Below are 10856 nucleotides of genomic sequence, written 5' to 3' on the forward strand. Positions count from 1 at the left end.
AAATTAAATAAGAGAATAGATAACAAGGTTCCTAGAAAAAACATCATGACACAACCTTATAAAGCAACACCAAAGCTGAGAAAAAAACCAAGAATAACTACAAGATATCCTATTCATTGCGGTGTGCAACTAGATCCCAAAATAAATACCAGCAATAACCACTATCGTTGCGGCGCGCAACCCAATCCCTGTTGCAGCATGCAACCCGATCCCATTATCAATAATAAATACCGTTGTGGCATGCAACCCGATCTAAAATACCAATTCATATGAAAACGCCCACTAAACAACCAAGTATGGAGAACTTACAACATAACATCAAAGAAAACTAAAATACATAATTTACCAAGGAAATGCGAGCATGAACAAAGAGTGACGGTCAATTCAATATTCAAGAACTAGCCTCACCATATATATGTCAACAAAGACTTTAATAGGCCGTGAACACAAGAACAATCTAATTGGCATGACAATCTAACATAGCATAGTAGAGTAAAACAAGAAACAAGTAAATAAAATAACACAATTAAAGGCATGAAACAGGTAAAGACATGAAGCAAGTAAATGGCATCTATATAATAACATGTAAGATCATGTAATAAGTAAAGGCATATGATAAATGAAGGCATGAAACAAGTAGGAACATGTGACAAATAAAGGCATGTGACAAGTGAAGGCATATATATATATATATATATATATATATATATATATATATATATATATATATATATATATATATATCAAGTAGAAGCATGTATCAAGTAAGAACACATAACAAGTAAAATCATGAAATAAATAAATATATGGTATAATTAAAGGCATGAAGCAAACTAGTCTAACCCGCATTCTTAAACACATGAAAATGTATATACACTCGTCATCGTGCATATACATTTTGCCACACATAGCAAACCTATTTTCCATTAGAACAATCCTCCAAACCACTTGAATCTAGTCAAATAATGCCCAACTAAGTCACTACAAGCTTTGGAAACTACCTTAATATAAAAAAGGTTTGATCTTTAACATATTTGGAAAAGTCAACCCAGGCCCCCATGGTCGATATCCTAAATTAAGGCCAATTCCTATTTACTCATTCTCCCCCGAGTCCAATTATGTGATTTGCATTGAGATTGGACCTCAAATTGAGGTCCAAATTCACAAAATTAGTCCTTATAAGTTTTTCCCCCAAACCCCAATTTCTACACTATAAAACCTTAGATTTAGGAATGATAAATCTATAAAGAATCATGGAAATTAATTAAAAATAAGTTAAAGTTACTAACCTATGAGGTTGGGATAACATTCTCTTCAAAACCCGGCTACACGAAGTCTAGATCTCAGAAATTGGAGAAAATGATCTAAAGCTCGAAGCCCTACCCCTTATCCCTAGCCTCTTATATCGCAGGTGCGAGAGTAAACTTGTATAAGCGACATCGTAGATGCAAAACAAATGGCTTGCAAATGCAAGCATGTGTTGGTACAAATGTCACAAAAGCGACACACCATTCTTAGGTGTGAACACCGCGTCCGCAACAAAAGTCACACAGATGTGACCCTCCTAGATTTAAGCCACTTCACATATGCAAACCAGCATCACATATACGGCTCCACACCTGCGCAATACCCACCACAGATGTGATAATCTACTGAGCTCTACTTACTGCATATCCAAGCAAGCATTACGCAAAACAACCTCGCACCTACGCACCTACGCACCTACGCACCTGTATGTCACATATGCGACTATTGATGTGCCCTTTTTCCTCACAGATGTGAACTTATCCACGTAGGGGGTGATCTTGTACCTGCACACCTGATCATTTTTGGTGCTATACCTGCAACATCAGCAATGCCAAGTCTTTCACAATAGCCTGAAACCAATTCAAAACCCGTCCCCCCCCAGGACCGCTCTGAACATCCATACAGTATAATAACATCATAAGAACCTACTTGCAAACTCAAATCATCAAAATAACATCTAAAATCAAGAATCAAGCATCAAAATTCAAAGATTTCAAAGTTCATAACTTCAAATTTTTAACTTTTCACAATAAACATGGAAACGACCTCGGATCACCCCGAACCCCACCAAACATGCGTACAAGTCCAAATCATCATATGAACCTACCAGAATAATCAAAAAACTGATGCGAGATTGTTTACGAACAATGTTAACTGTGATAAACTCCAACCATTTTCAAGTTCAAAAATCAAGTTTTCTTTAAAAAATCACATTTAAACTTTTTGAAAATCAAAATAGATCACGCACGCAAGTTATATATAATTAAATAAAGCTATATAAGGTTTCAAATCACGAAATAAGAAGCTAGAATTCAAAAAGACATGTTAGGTCATTACACATGTGTAGAATCGGGAGGAGTCATTGATTGCATAGTGGGAGTACCAATGGCAAGGTCATATAAAGATGTTGACATGAGGCTATAGAGGTGGGATATCTCCTGTGAGAAGATTGGGGGTTGTGCAATTTCCTATGAAGTTTCTATGAAGAGTTTCACCTTCAATCCAGTGAAATATATGTACTACAATATAGGTCTGGATCATTTGAGGAAGATGGAACGACTGTCACAAGGTTGAGTGTGCATTGGATAGATAATTTGGGACGGTTTATGTTTAGTGCAACATGATCTTATGAGAAATTCAGTTGAATGACAGTGTAAGAACATGGTCACGAAGGAGGACCAGTCATTATAGAATCTTGGATTATGTGATTGTGACTTAAAGCCAAGTGGGAGAGTCTACCATTGATGATTGGGTCACATAGTCATATATTGTTGTAGATTCTGGACCAAGGGACAACTGAGGAATAGTTGTGAATCGAGGAGCATGACTCCGAGGATAATATTACCAAGCAATTGTTGGATGCGAGTTATAATTCACCTTATTGATATATGAAGATTGTGGAATAACTGAAGTTTGATGTTTTTCTATGGATGTAGTGTGCAAAGGAAAGGATACACTCGATTACTTGTTTTTGGAGTATTTATGTGCTAATAGAGCACTAGTCGTTCGTCATTATTGGCTATGTATTTGGGACTAGGACATAATAGGTGACTCTTAAGAAGGTTCTAATGGGTTCAATTGTGAATATGTGGTATATAAGGGCTCTCTAGTTTGTGTCTGACTGAGGATTTGAGATTTGCCTTGGGTTGTGAAAGAGACTTAGAGCATTTCTATATATTTATCGATTCTACAATGTAGTTTGGAGAGATGGAAGAAACAACTTCATATTCATAGAAGCTCTCCTCATAGCAGGCATTTCGGTTTGAGGTACTATCGGGTGAATGAGAGGGAATACAATGGCCTATGAGTCTTAGGATTATGTGGTTGCATGTTGGGATCACTTGGGATGAGTTTTGATTGAGGTCCATAGTGTACTGGGAAAGAAAAAGTGTTATATTGAAGGCGAGTCAAGAGGAATCTGAAGAAGTTTGATCAGTATAGAAGTAGCTTAGATTAGCATGGAAAAGGGAATAATCAGTTCTGTTGGTAAGTTAGGGCCTTGCAGGGTTTTTATGGCAAGACATCTAGGTTTGGTAGTCTGTATGACTTGGTTGATTTATAGGGATTTGATACTGATTTTATGTGCACATGGGTTTTGAAGAGTTTACGATGGTTTTGATCACGACTTGGGGTTGATGTCTTCTTCGGATATGAAAAGTAGTTGCGCATTGTGATTTTCTCCTGAATTCAGTTAAGTGGAAGGTTTTTAGTCTATGGAGTATTTATGAGGACGGCCATCCTACTTGCGATTCAGAGTTGATAATGAGATTCTCATTTTTTTTGTAATTGCTTGTTAGATTCGGTGAGTCGTATGGGACTGGAATTGAATGGACAAGGTTTCCGTTCAATTTCGAAAGGAACGTCATGTGTTCTAGACAACATGAGAAATTTTAAATATTTGAGAGGATGCTAGCATTATCTTGTACCGACTGAGAAGGGTGTGTGTTGCAGAGGATGCATTATCTATTGATTTGCAGATGTTTGACTAGTACTACAGAAATTGCGTGATTTGTAACCATTTATGTTCAGGCTTGCTACTTGATGTGGGAGGTTAATAAGAGTATCTCTCATGAGGTGATGGTGTGTGCGTGATGTGGCATCTATTTATGTGGGAGAGTTAGATATCATGCATAGAGATTCTTGTATTCTCGAAGATTAGAGATTATATTTTCTTATAGGCAGAATATCCTTTTGGTTGCGAGCTATAAAAGTGTGTTAAGGACTTGACAACTAATTGTATGTATCATGAATAGGGCCACTGTGGGATTTTAAAAGGTTATTTACCTATTTTGAAATGATATGAATCGGTTTGGAGGCCCATTGGTAGGCCTAATGAGAATGTGTACTTTGCACTAAGTTGGGTTTGCGGTACCCACCGCATCATGTTGCTATGGTGTGTCATCGGGTGGAGTTGATCTTATTCGTGCCCTGATCTATTTCATTTGTTACTCTCCTATAATATCCAATATTCCAAATTAAGCCCGTAAACCTAGTCACTATCCACCATGAATCCCAAATCAGTCTAAACTTTCCTCAAGGCGTGTAGCTATCCTATAATAGAACCCACATGCTACTCTACCACCCTCCCACTTTGGTCAAACTCACTCCTTTAAGTAACTACCCGACTCATGTTTCTCACACTTGGCCTTCTATAAATTTATCCATATCAAGGCACCTCCCATATGTCCTTCCTCATCCTTCGCTGCCCAGTTGTTGCCTTAAATCAAAATCTACCTCTGTAGCACTTGAACCGATATATCGCTACCAATTTTAAACCTTTCCAAAAGTTATATTTCTCGATCCATCAATACCAGGAATGATGATTTGATCCTAAACCACTGCACACTGCGACCTCTGACAGCCGCTTTCCCTGCACCATTTATAATACTCTGCCTCGAGACGAATTGAAGGAAACTATAACACCGGCGAACTTAACACATTATAACCAGCTAAGGACGATGACGCCACATCACTGGCGAAGATTCCACCACACTCGAAAATATCGAGTCTCGCTACTCCATCAACCCATGTCTGAACATTCTTAGTTCGATTTCCTTTCTTCCGTCGGAAGTAAATATACCGAATCTCTGAATCATGTACTGAGTAAACCTCCTTTCAAGTCGTTCCCTGCACTGAGACATAGGAAAGTATCCTACCATCACATCAATACTGTGCGATAACAACTAATGAGCATCATAGCAACTTGTGCATAGCCTCAAAGCTCTCAGAAGTACAGCTACTGAGCTGAAATGATAGAATATCCTTCCACAAGGTGACAACAACAGCCCAATTAACTACGCAGGGAGAAATATCCCATACCATGTCTTTAGTACCATTACAATTCCTCAATTCCCGATTTATAACCAGCGCTTCACGTCGCATAAGATTGAATGGGAAAGAAATGAAGGCATACGCCTCAAAGGAATCAAATCACACGATGAGGAATCAAGAAGGGAAGTGCTCCTAACAGCCCTGTAGCCTCTTAAAGATAAGTACAGACGTCTCCGTACCGATACGCAAGAATCTGCTAGACTCGCTCATGACTCGTGAGACCTAAGTGAACCTAGTGCTCTGATACCATGTTGTCAAGACCCAAAATTCTTGAAAGGTCGTGATGGCGCCAGACACTACTGTCAGGCAAGCCAACACCAAAATTTAGTAAATTCTCATTTTAATATTTCTGAAATCGTAAATTTCCTTCAATTAAATAATAAATTAAGAACTTCACAGAGTAAATAATAATGTTTTTCGCAAATTTCAATACTAAATAATCCAATAAAAAACCCAAAATCCGGTGTCACGAGTGCATGAGCATTTACTAAGAATGTAAAATAAAATTTAACAGTTGTCCGTAATACAATTGGACAGGTAAAATGTAAGAACTCTGAAGGAGACTCTGTTGGCTGCGGGCCGTACATAAGATGCAGCTCACCTACGTCCCTGTAATAACCGCGCCTCTGCACCCACAAGGCCACTAGTCATATATGTACCTGCACAAAACGTGCAGCAAGTGTAGTATGAGTACGTAAATCAACGTGTACCCAGTAAGTATCCCGCCTAACCCCGAAGAAGTAGTGACGAGGGGTCGACTTCGACACTTACTATGGGCTATAAATAGGATATCAATGATATAATTAAGTATGGATTATATGAACGGTTGCAAGCTCAATATTTTGAAGTAAGTAAGCAGTTCTTTTATAATTAACAAATCTCCAAATTTATCTCCCATTATTTAACAATTTAACTCAGGGTGAGGAGGCAATATCATTATTTATAAATTTTAAGGTAAGCAATATATGCATGCGCAAATCATGCCGAGGTCGTACGGCCCGATCCAACAAATATTTAAACTGTGCACTGCTAGAGGGTAGAATGGAGCGAACCATAGATGCATCTATTTAATCTGCCGAGGCGAACGATCCGCTTCCATAGGAGTAGTAGGAAATACCTCGCTCGCGAATCATACGTGCGACACGATCAAACATAAATTTAAGGAATCACCCCGCTCGCGGATCATACTTGCGACGCGGTCAAATATAAATTTAACATTAAAATCATCTCTTTCTTGATTCTTTTGAAAATAAGGGAAATTCAGCTTGTAGCTTTTTAAGGAAATTACCCCGCTCGTGAAACATACACGCTTCGCCGTTACACATAGATTTTTCAGCTATTATATTATTCCTCAATTTTGGAAAGTTTGGTCTAATTTCATCATGTCGCGATTGGATTTTTAGCGCAAAACATGAGTTAATTGTTTAGCGAGCGAAATTAGTTTTGCATTGAGCAAATGAGCTCTGAATTGAGTTTCGATTGAATGACTAGGTTTGTATTATTATTTGTGACTCATAGGAATAAGAATAGTCAAATTTTGAGTTCGTATGATGGAGTTAGAGCCTTTTTAATGAATAACATAACTGTCGGTGCAAGCAAGTTCTTGTGTGGACTTTTAGTGACGAAAAATAGACTTTTAGTGATGGAAAATGGGCTTTTAGTGATGGATGGGCAGAAACATAAGGACCAAAAAATGGTCATTTCCTTCATTTTGTTTTGGATTTTTGGAGCGCGATTCATGGGCGATTTTGAGGATTTCTTCACGACTTCGACTTGGGTAAGTGTCCTATACCCAAAAGTGATTATATTTCATAAATCCATGGTTATATTTATCATTTATTTCGGATTTAAATGAAAAAAATCAGGATTTTTGTAAAACTTTTTAAGAACGAAAATTTCAGATTTGGAGATCGAGTTGTTATTTGAATTTGATAAAATTGGTATGGGTGGACTCGTAATTGAATGTGTTGTCGAAATGTGTGAGTTTCATCGGATTCCGTGGCATGGTCCCCACATGCAATGTTTGAGTTAAATTTCGGATTTTGTTGGAAAATTAGTATTTTCATATGAAATTAATTCTTATAATTAGTATTGACTGAATTGAATTAATTTGGATAGAATTGAGCTGTCCGGAGGTCAATTCAAGCAAGAAGTCAATTTTGAAATATCGGCCTAACTTCAAAAACGTAAGTATCTTGCCTAACCTTGAGTCGAGGACTTACCCCTTATGCATCTAGTCTTATGTGCCATTTGTGAAATGTGAAAAGCCGTGTACGCGAGGTGACAAGTACGTACTCGGGCTTATATGTGAAAAATTTATTGAGATAAAGTCTTGGGTATATTGTGTAGTAAATTGGATAATTGTTGGCATTTGTTTAATCATCTATTTGCCATGTCTCAATTCACATTTATTGAATTTGTTTTTATATGACGATTTGATGTGAATGTTACCTGTATATTTATGTGAATTCTGTGAGTTTGATGGTTGATATTTCTTGGAATTTAATTTCATTATGGATTTTTCCTCTGCAAATAATTAATTAAATGAGCTTAAGAAGAGGTGTTTATATAATTATTGAAAATTGGGATTAGTAAGGGCGTGGCCCTATGCTGAGTAATTTCTATCTTTGTTGATTTTGTTTGAGGTCTTATACATATTGTGTGGAGCCTTCGGCTATTTGTTATGAAATTAATTGAATTGCTATATTTTCTTGGAATTGGTTGTGGCCATTGGGCAGATTGTGTTATGAATTGATATTTGTTATGTTTCCGTGATAATATTCTGTGTAAATTGTTGAGTTATTATTTTGAGGATATAAAGGTAGCATTCCACTATTGATATTATGTGGGTATAAGGGTGGCATTTCACTGTTGTTATATGTGCCGGGATATTGTCTGGGTGGAGTGATAAGGGTGGCTATAGGAGAGATAGGGGTGACTATAGGAGCGATAAGGGTGGCTATTGATATTGTCAGGGCGGAGGGATACGGGAGGCTATTATAGGAGTGATAAGAGTGGCTATAGTAGAGATAAGGGTGGCTATTGTCAGGGATGATATGTGATGATGTGGAGTTATTGTGTTGGTAATTTTCTTGTGATGTTTTGATATTCCTTGTGTTTATTTTTATATCTTGTGCAACTTGTCTTGTTGTTTCGGTAAACTTTATAATGGCTCGATCGATGTTGAAATTGTGAGCCTGTGGCTATTGCCGGGAAAGTAATTTTATATGGGATCGGGTTGCACGCCGCAATGGATATGAAACGTGGACACGAGGTGCCTGGAAAAATAGGATGGTTTTATTATTGGCACGTGAACTATACGTGCAGTTGTGATATGAAAAGTGGGCACGAGGTGCCGGGGAAATATGATGATTTAATTATGTGCACAAAGTGCCGTAAAAATATGAAAGTAGGTTGAGACCCGTATTTACGAAAAATATGAAAGTGGGCTGAGACCCGCATTTTTTTATTAGAAAATGAGGTGTCACATGGTAACTTTTAATTGAAAGAATACTATTTGAAAATATTTATTTGAAGGAATTATATTAGAAAGAAATTTATTTAAAAGAATTATATTTGAAAGATATTTATTTGGAAGGGATATATTTGCAAGATCTTTATTTGAAAGAGTTTTATATTCAAAGGATATTAATTCGAAAGAAATATTTTCAGAAGTTATTTATTCGAAAGAATTAAATGTGAAAGAATTATATTTGAAGGACTTGATTTAATTCGGTGTACTTGTATTTATTATTTGTTGAGCAATATTAATGGTGTTCTTATTGCCCTGCTGTGCATATCACTGGCTCATTTGTGTTGCCTTTATTGTTATTTGTTTCTTATTATTTTGAATACTATATTACACAGGTTATTAGACTAGTGAGTGTGTTGACTGTACATTGTCACTACTCCACTGAGGTTAGTCTTGACACTTACTGGGTACCGACCGTGGTGTACTCATACTACACCTCTACATATTATTTTGCAGAGCCAGGTATTGAAGATATCAGACTCGATCAGAGTTAGAGCGAGATCGCAAAGATTCAAAGTAGAGTTGTTTGGTCGTCGCAGTTCATTGAAGTCTTTCCATTTTATTGTACTGGTAATTATTATTCAAAAAGTATTGAGTATTAAATCCTTGAGATCATTTCATGTATTCAGTTAGAGTTTGTGACTCAGTATTACCAGTCTTGGGAGGTTGTATTAAATTATATGTTTTAAAAAAGGGCTTGAATTATGATTATAATCGGTTTACTTAGTCTTAGAGACTAAGTTCCATCACAACACATGTGGTGGGATTTTTGGGTATAAGTTCCTTCACAACGCATGCGATATTTATTCAGCTTGAAGCATATATCTTATGTTCTTTTGCATCCACTCATGTATGAAATAGCGCACAGTACATGAGAAATAAAAGATACATGGCCCCGAAATGAAGTGGCTCACCAAGTCAGCTGAAGAGAGTGTACCACTATCACTGATCAGTGTCGCCTGCTGTAGAACCACCTGCATCGATTAAAGATGCAGTGCCCCCGGCTAAAGAGACGTTAGTACCGTCGAATAGCACTAGTATGCATAGCTAAAAGTCCTCTTTCAAAATAGAATGACCATGTAAGAAAAGACAACATATAGAAACGGCAAGTCACAATCAACAATATCCAAATGTTCATTTAAAACATAATATTTTTCAAAATACGAACTTCATATACAATATTTGGTTGGGAGATCATTAGCACCGATATTCCACCGTCTTTGTTAGTGCGAAGTCCGATCACGCCCGATCGACTAGGCCATGTCCCCACAGACAATGTGGTTTGACATGTGATGCGAAATAAAGTTGTTACCAAGAGTAGTACCACCATGTGCGCAACATGGTGTCCGATCTAAACCCGATCAGCTAGGCCGCCTTACCATATATGCTGTGAGGGTTGACTTTTCAAATCCACAAAGGTTTTCCAGTTTCATCCCAATTAAGGGGAATAATATCATAATTTCATCCCAAATAAGGAGAATAATCACAATCCACCCCTACACCGGCATGTGTTGTTTCAGGTGTGGGCCTTATGACCCACCCTTCATCGGTTTTACTAATGATTCTCCCAAAAATCTTTTTTTTGATTTGATTTGCACAGAAAGGTAAAATAAATATAATTGTACTCATCTCAACATTTTCACATTGTATAAATTCTCATTAGTATTTCCAGTCATTTACAATGACAATATTTCCTTGGCACATTGGGCCATTCACAAGATTCTTTATTCCTGGCACGATGGCCGTATTTGATATTCCACACTTTCACCTCTTTCAATTTCAAAGATCACCATCAAATACCAACATATAGAATATTTCAGAAATCATATACTTCAAATCCATTTGTGTTGGCAACTTTAAACACAAATGGTTTCTTCACAAAGAATGGGGCATACCAACCAATAATAGAAACACACATGAGAATCATTATTCATTTTGATAACGAACACACATGAGAATCATACAC

This window comes from Nicotiana tabacum, chromosome 21 (assembly GCF_000715075.1).
Source record: "Nicotiana tabacum cultivar K326 chromosome 21, ASM71507v2, whole genome shotgun sequence".
Classification (NCBI taxonomy): Eukaryota; Viridiplantae; Streptophyta; class Magnoliopsida; order Solanales; family Solanaceae; genus Nicotiana; species Nicotiana tabacum.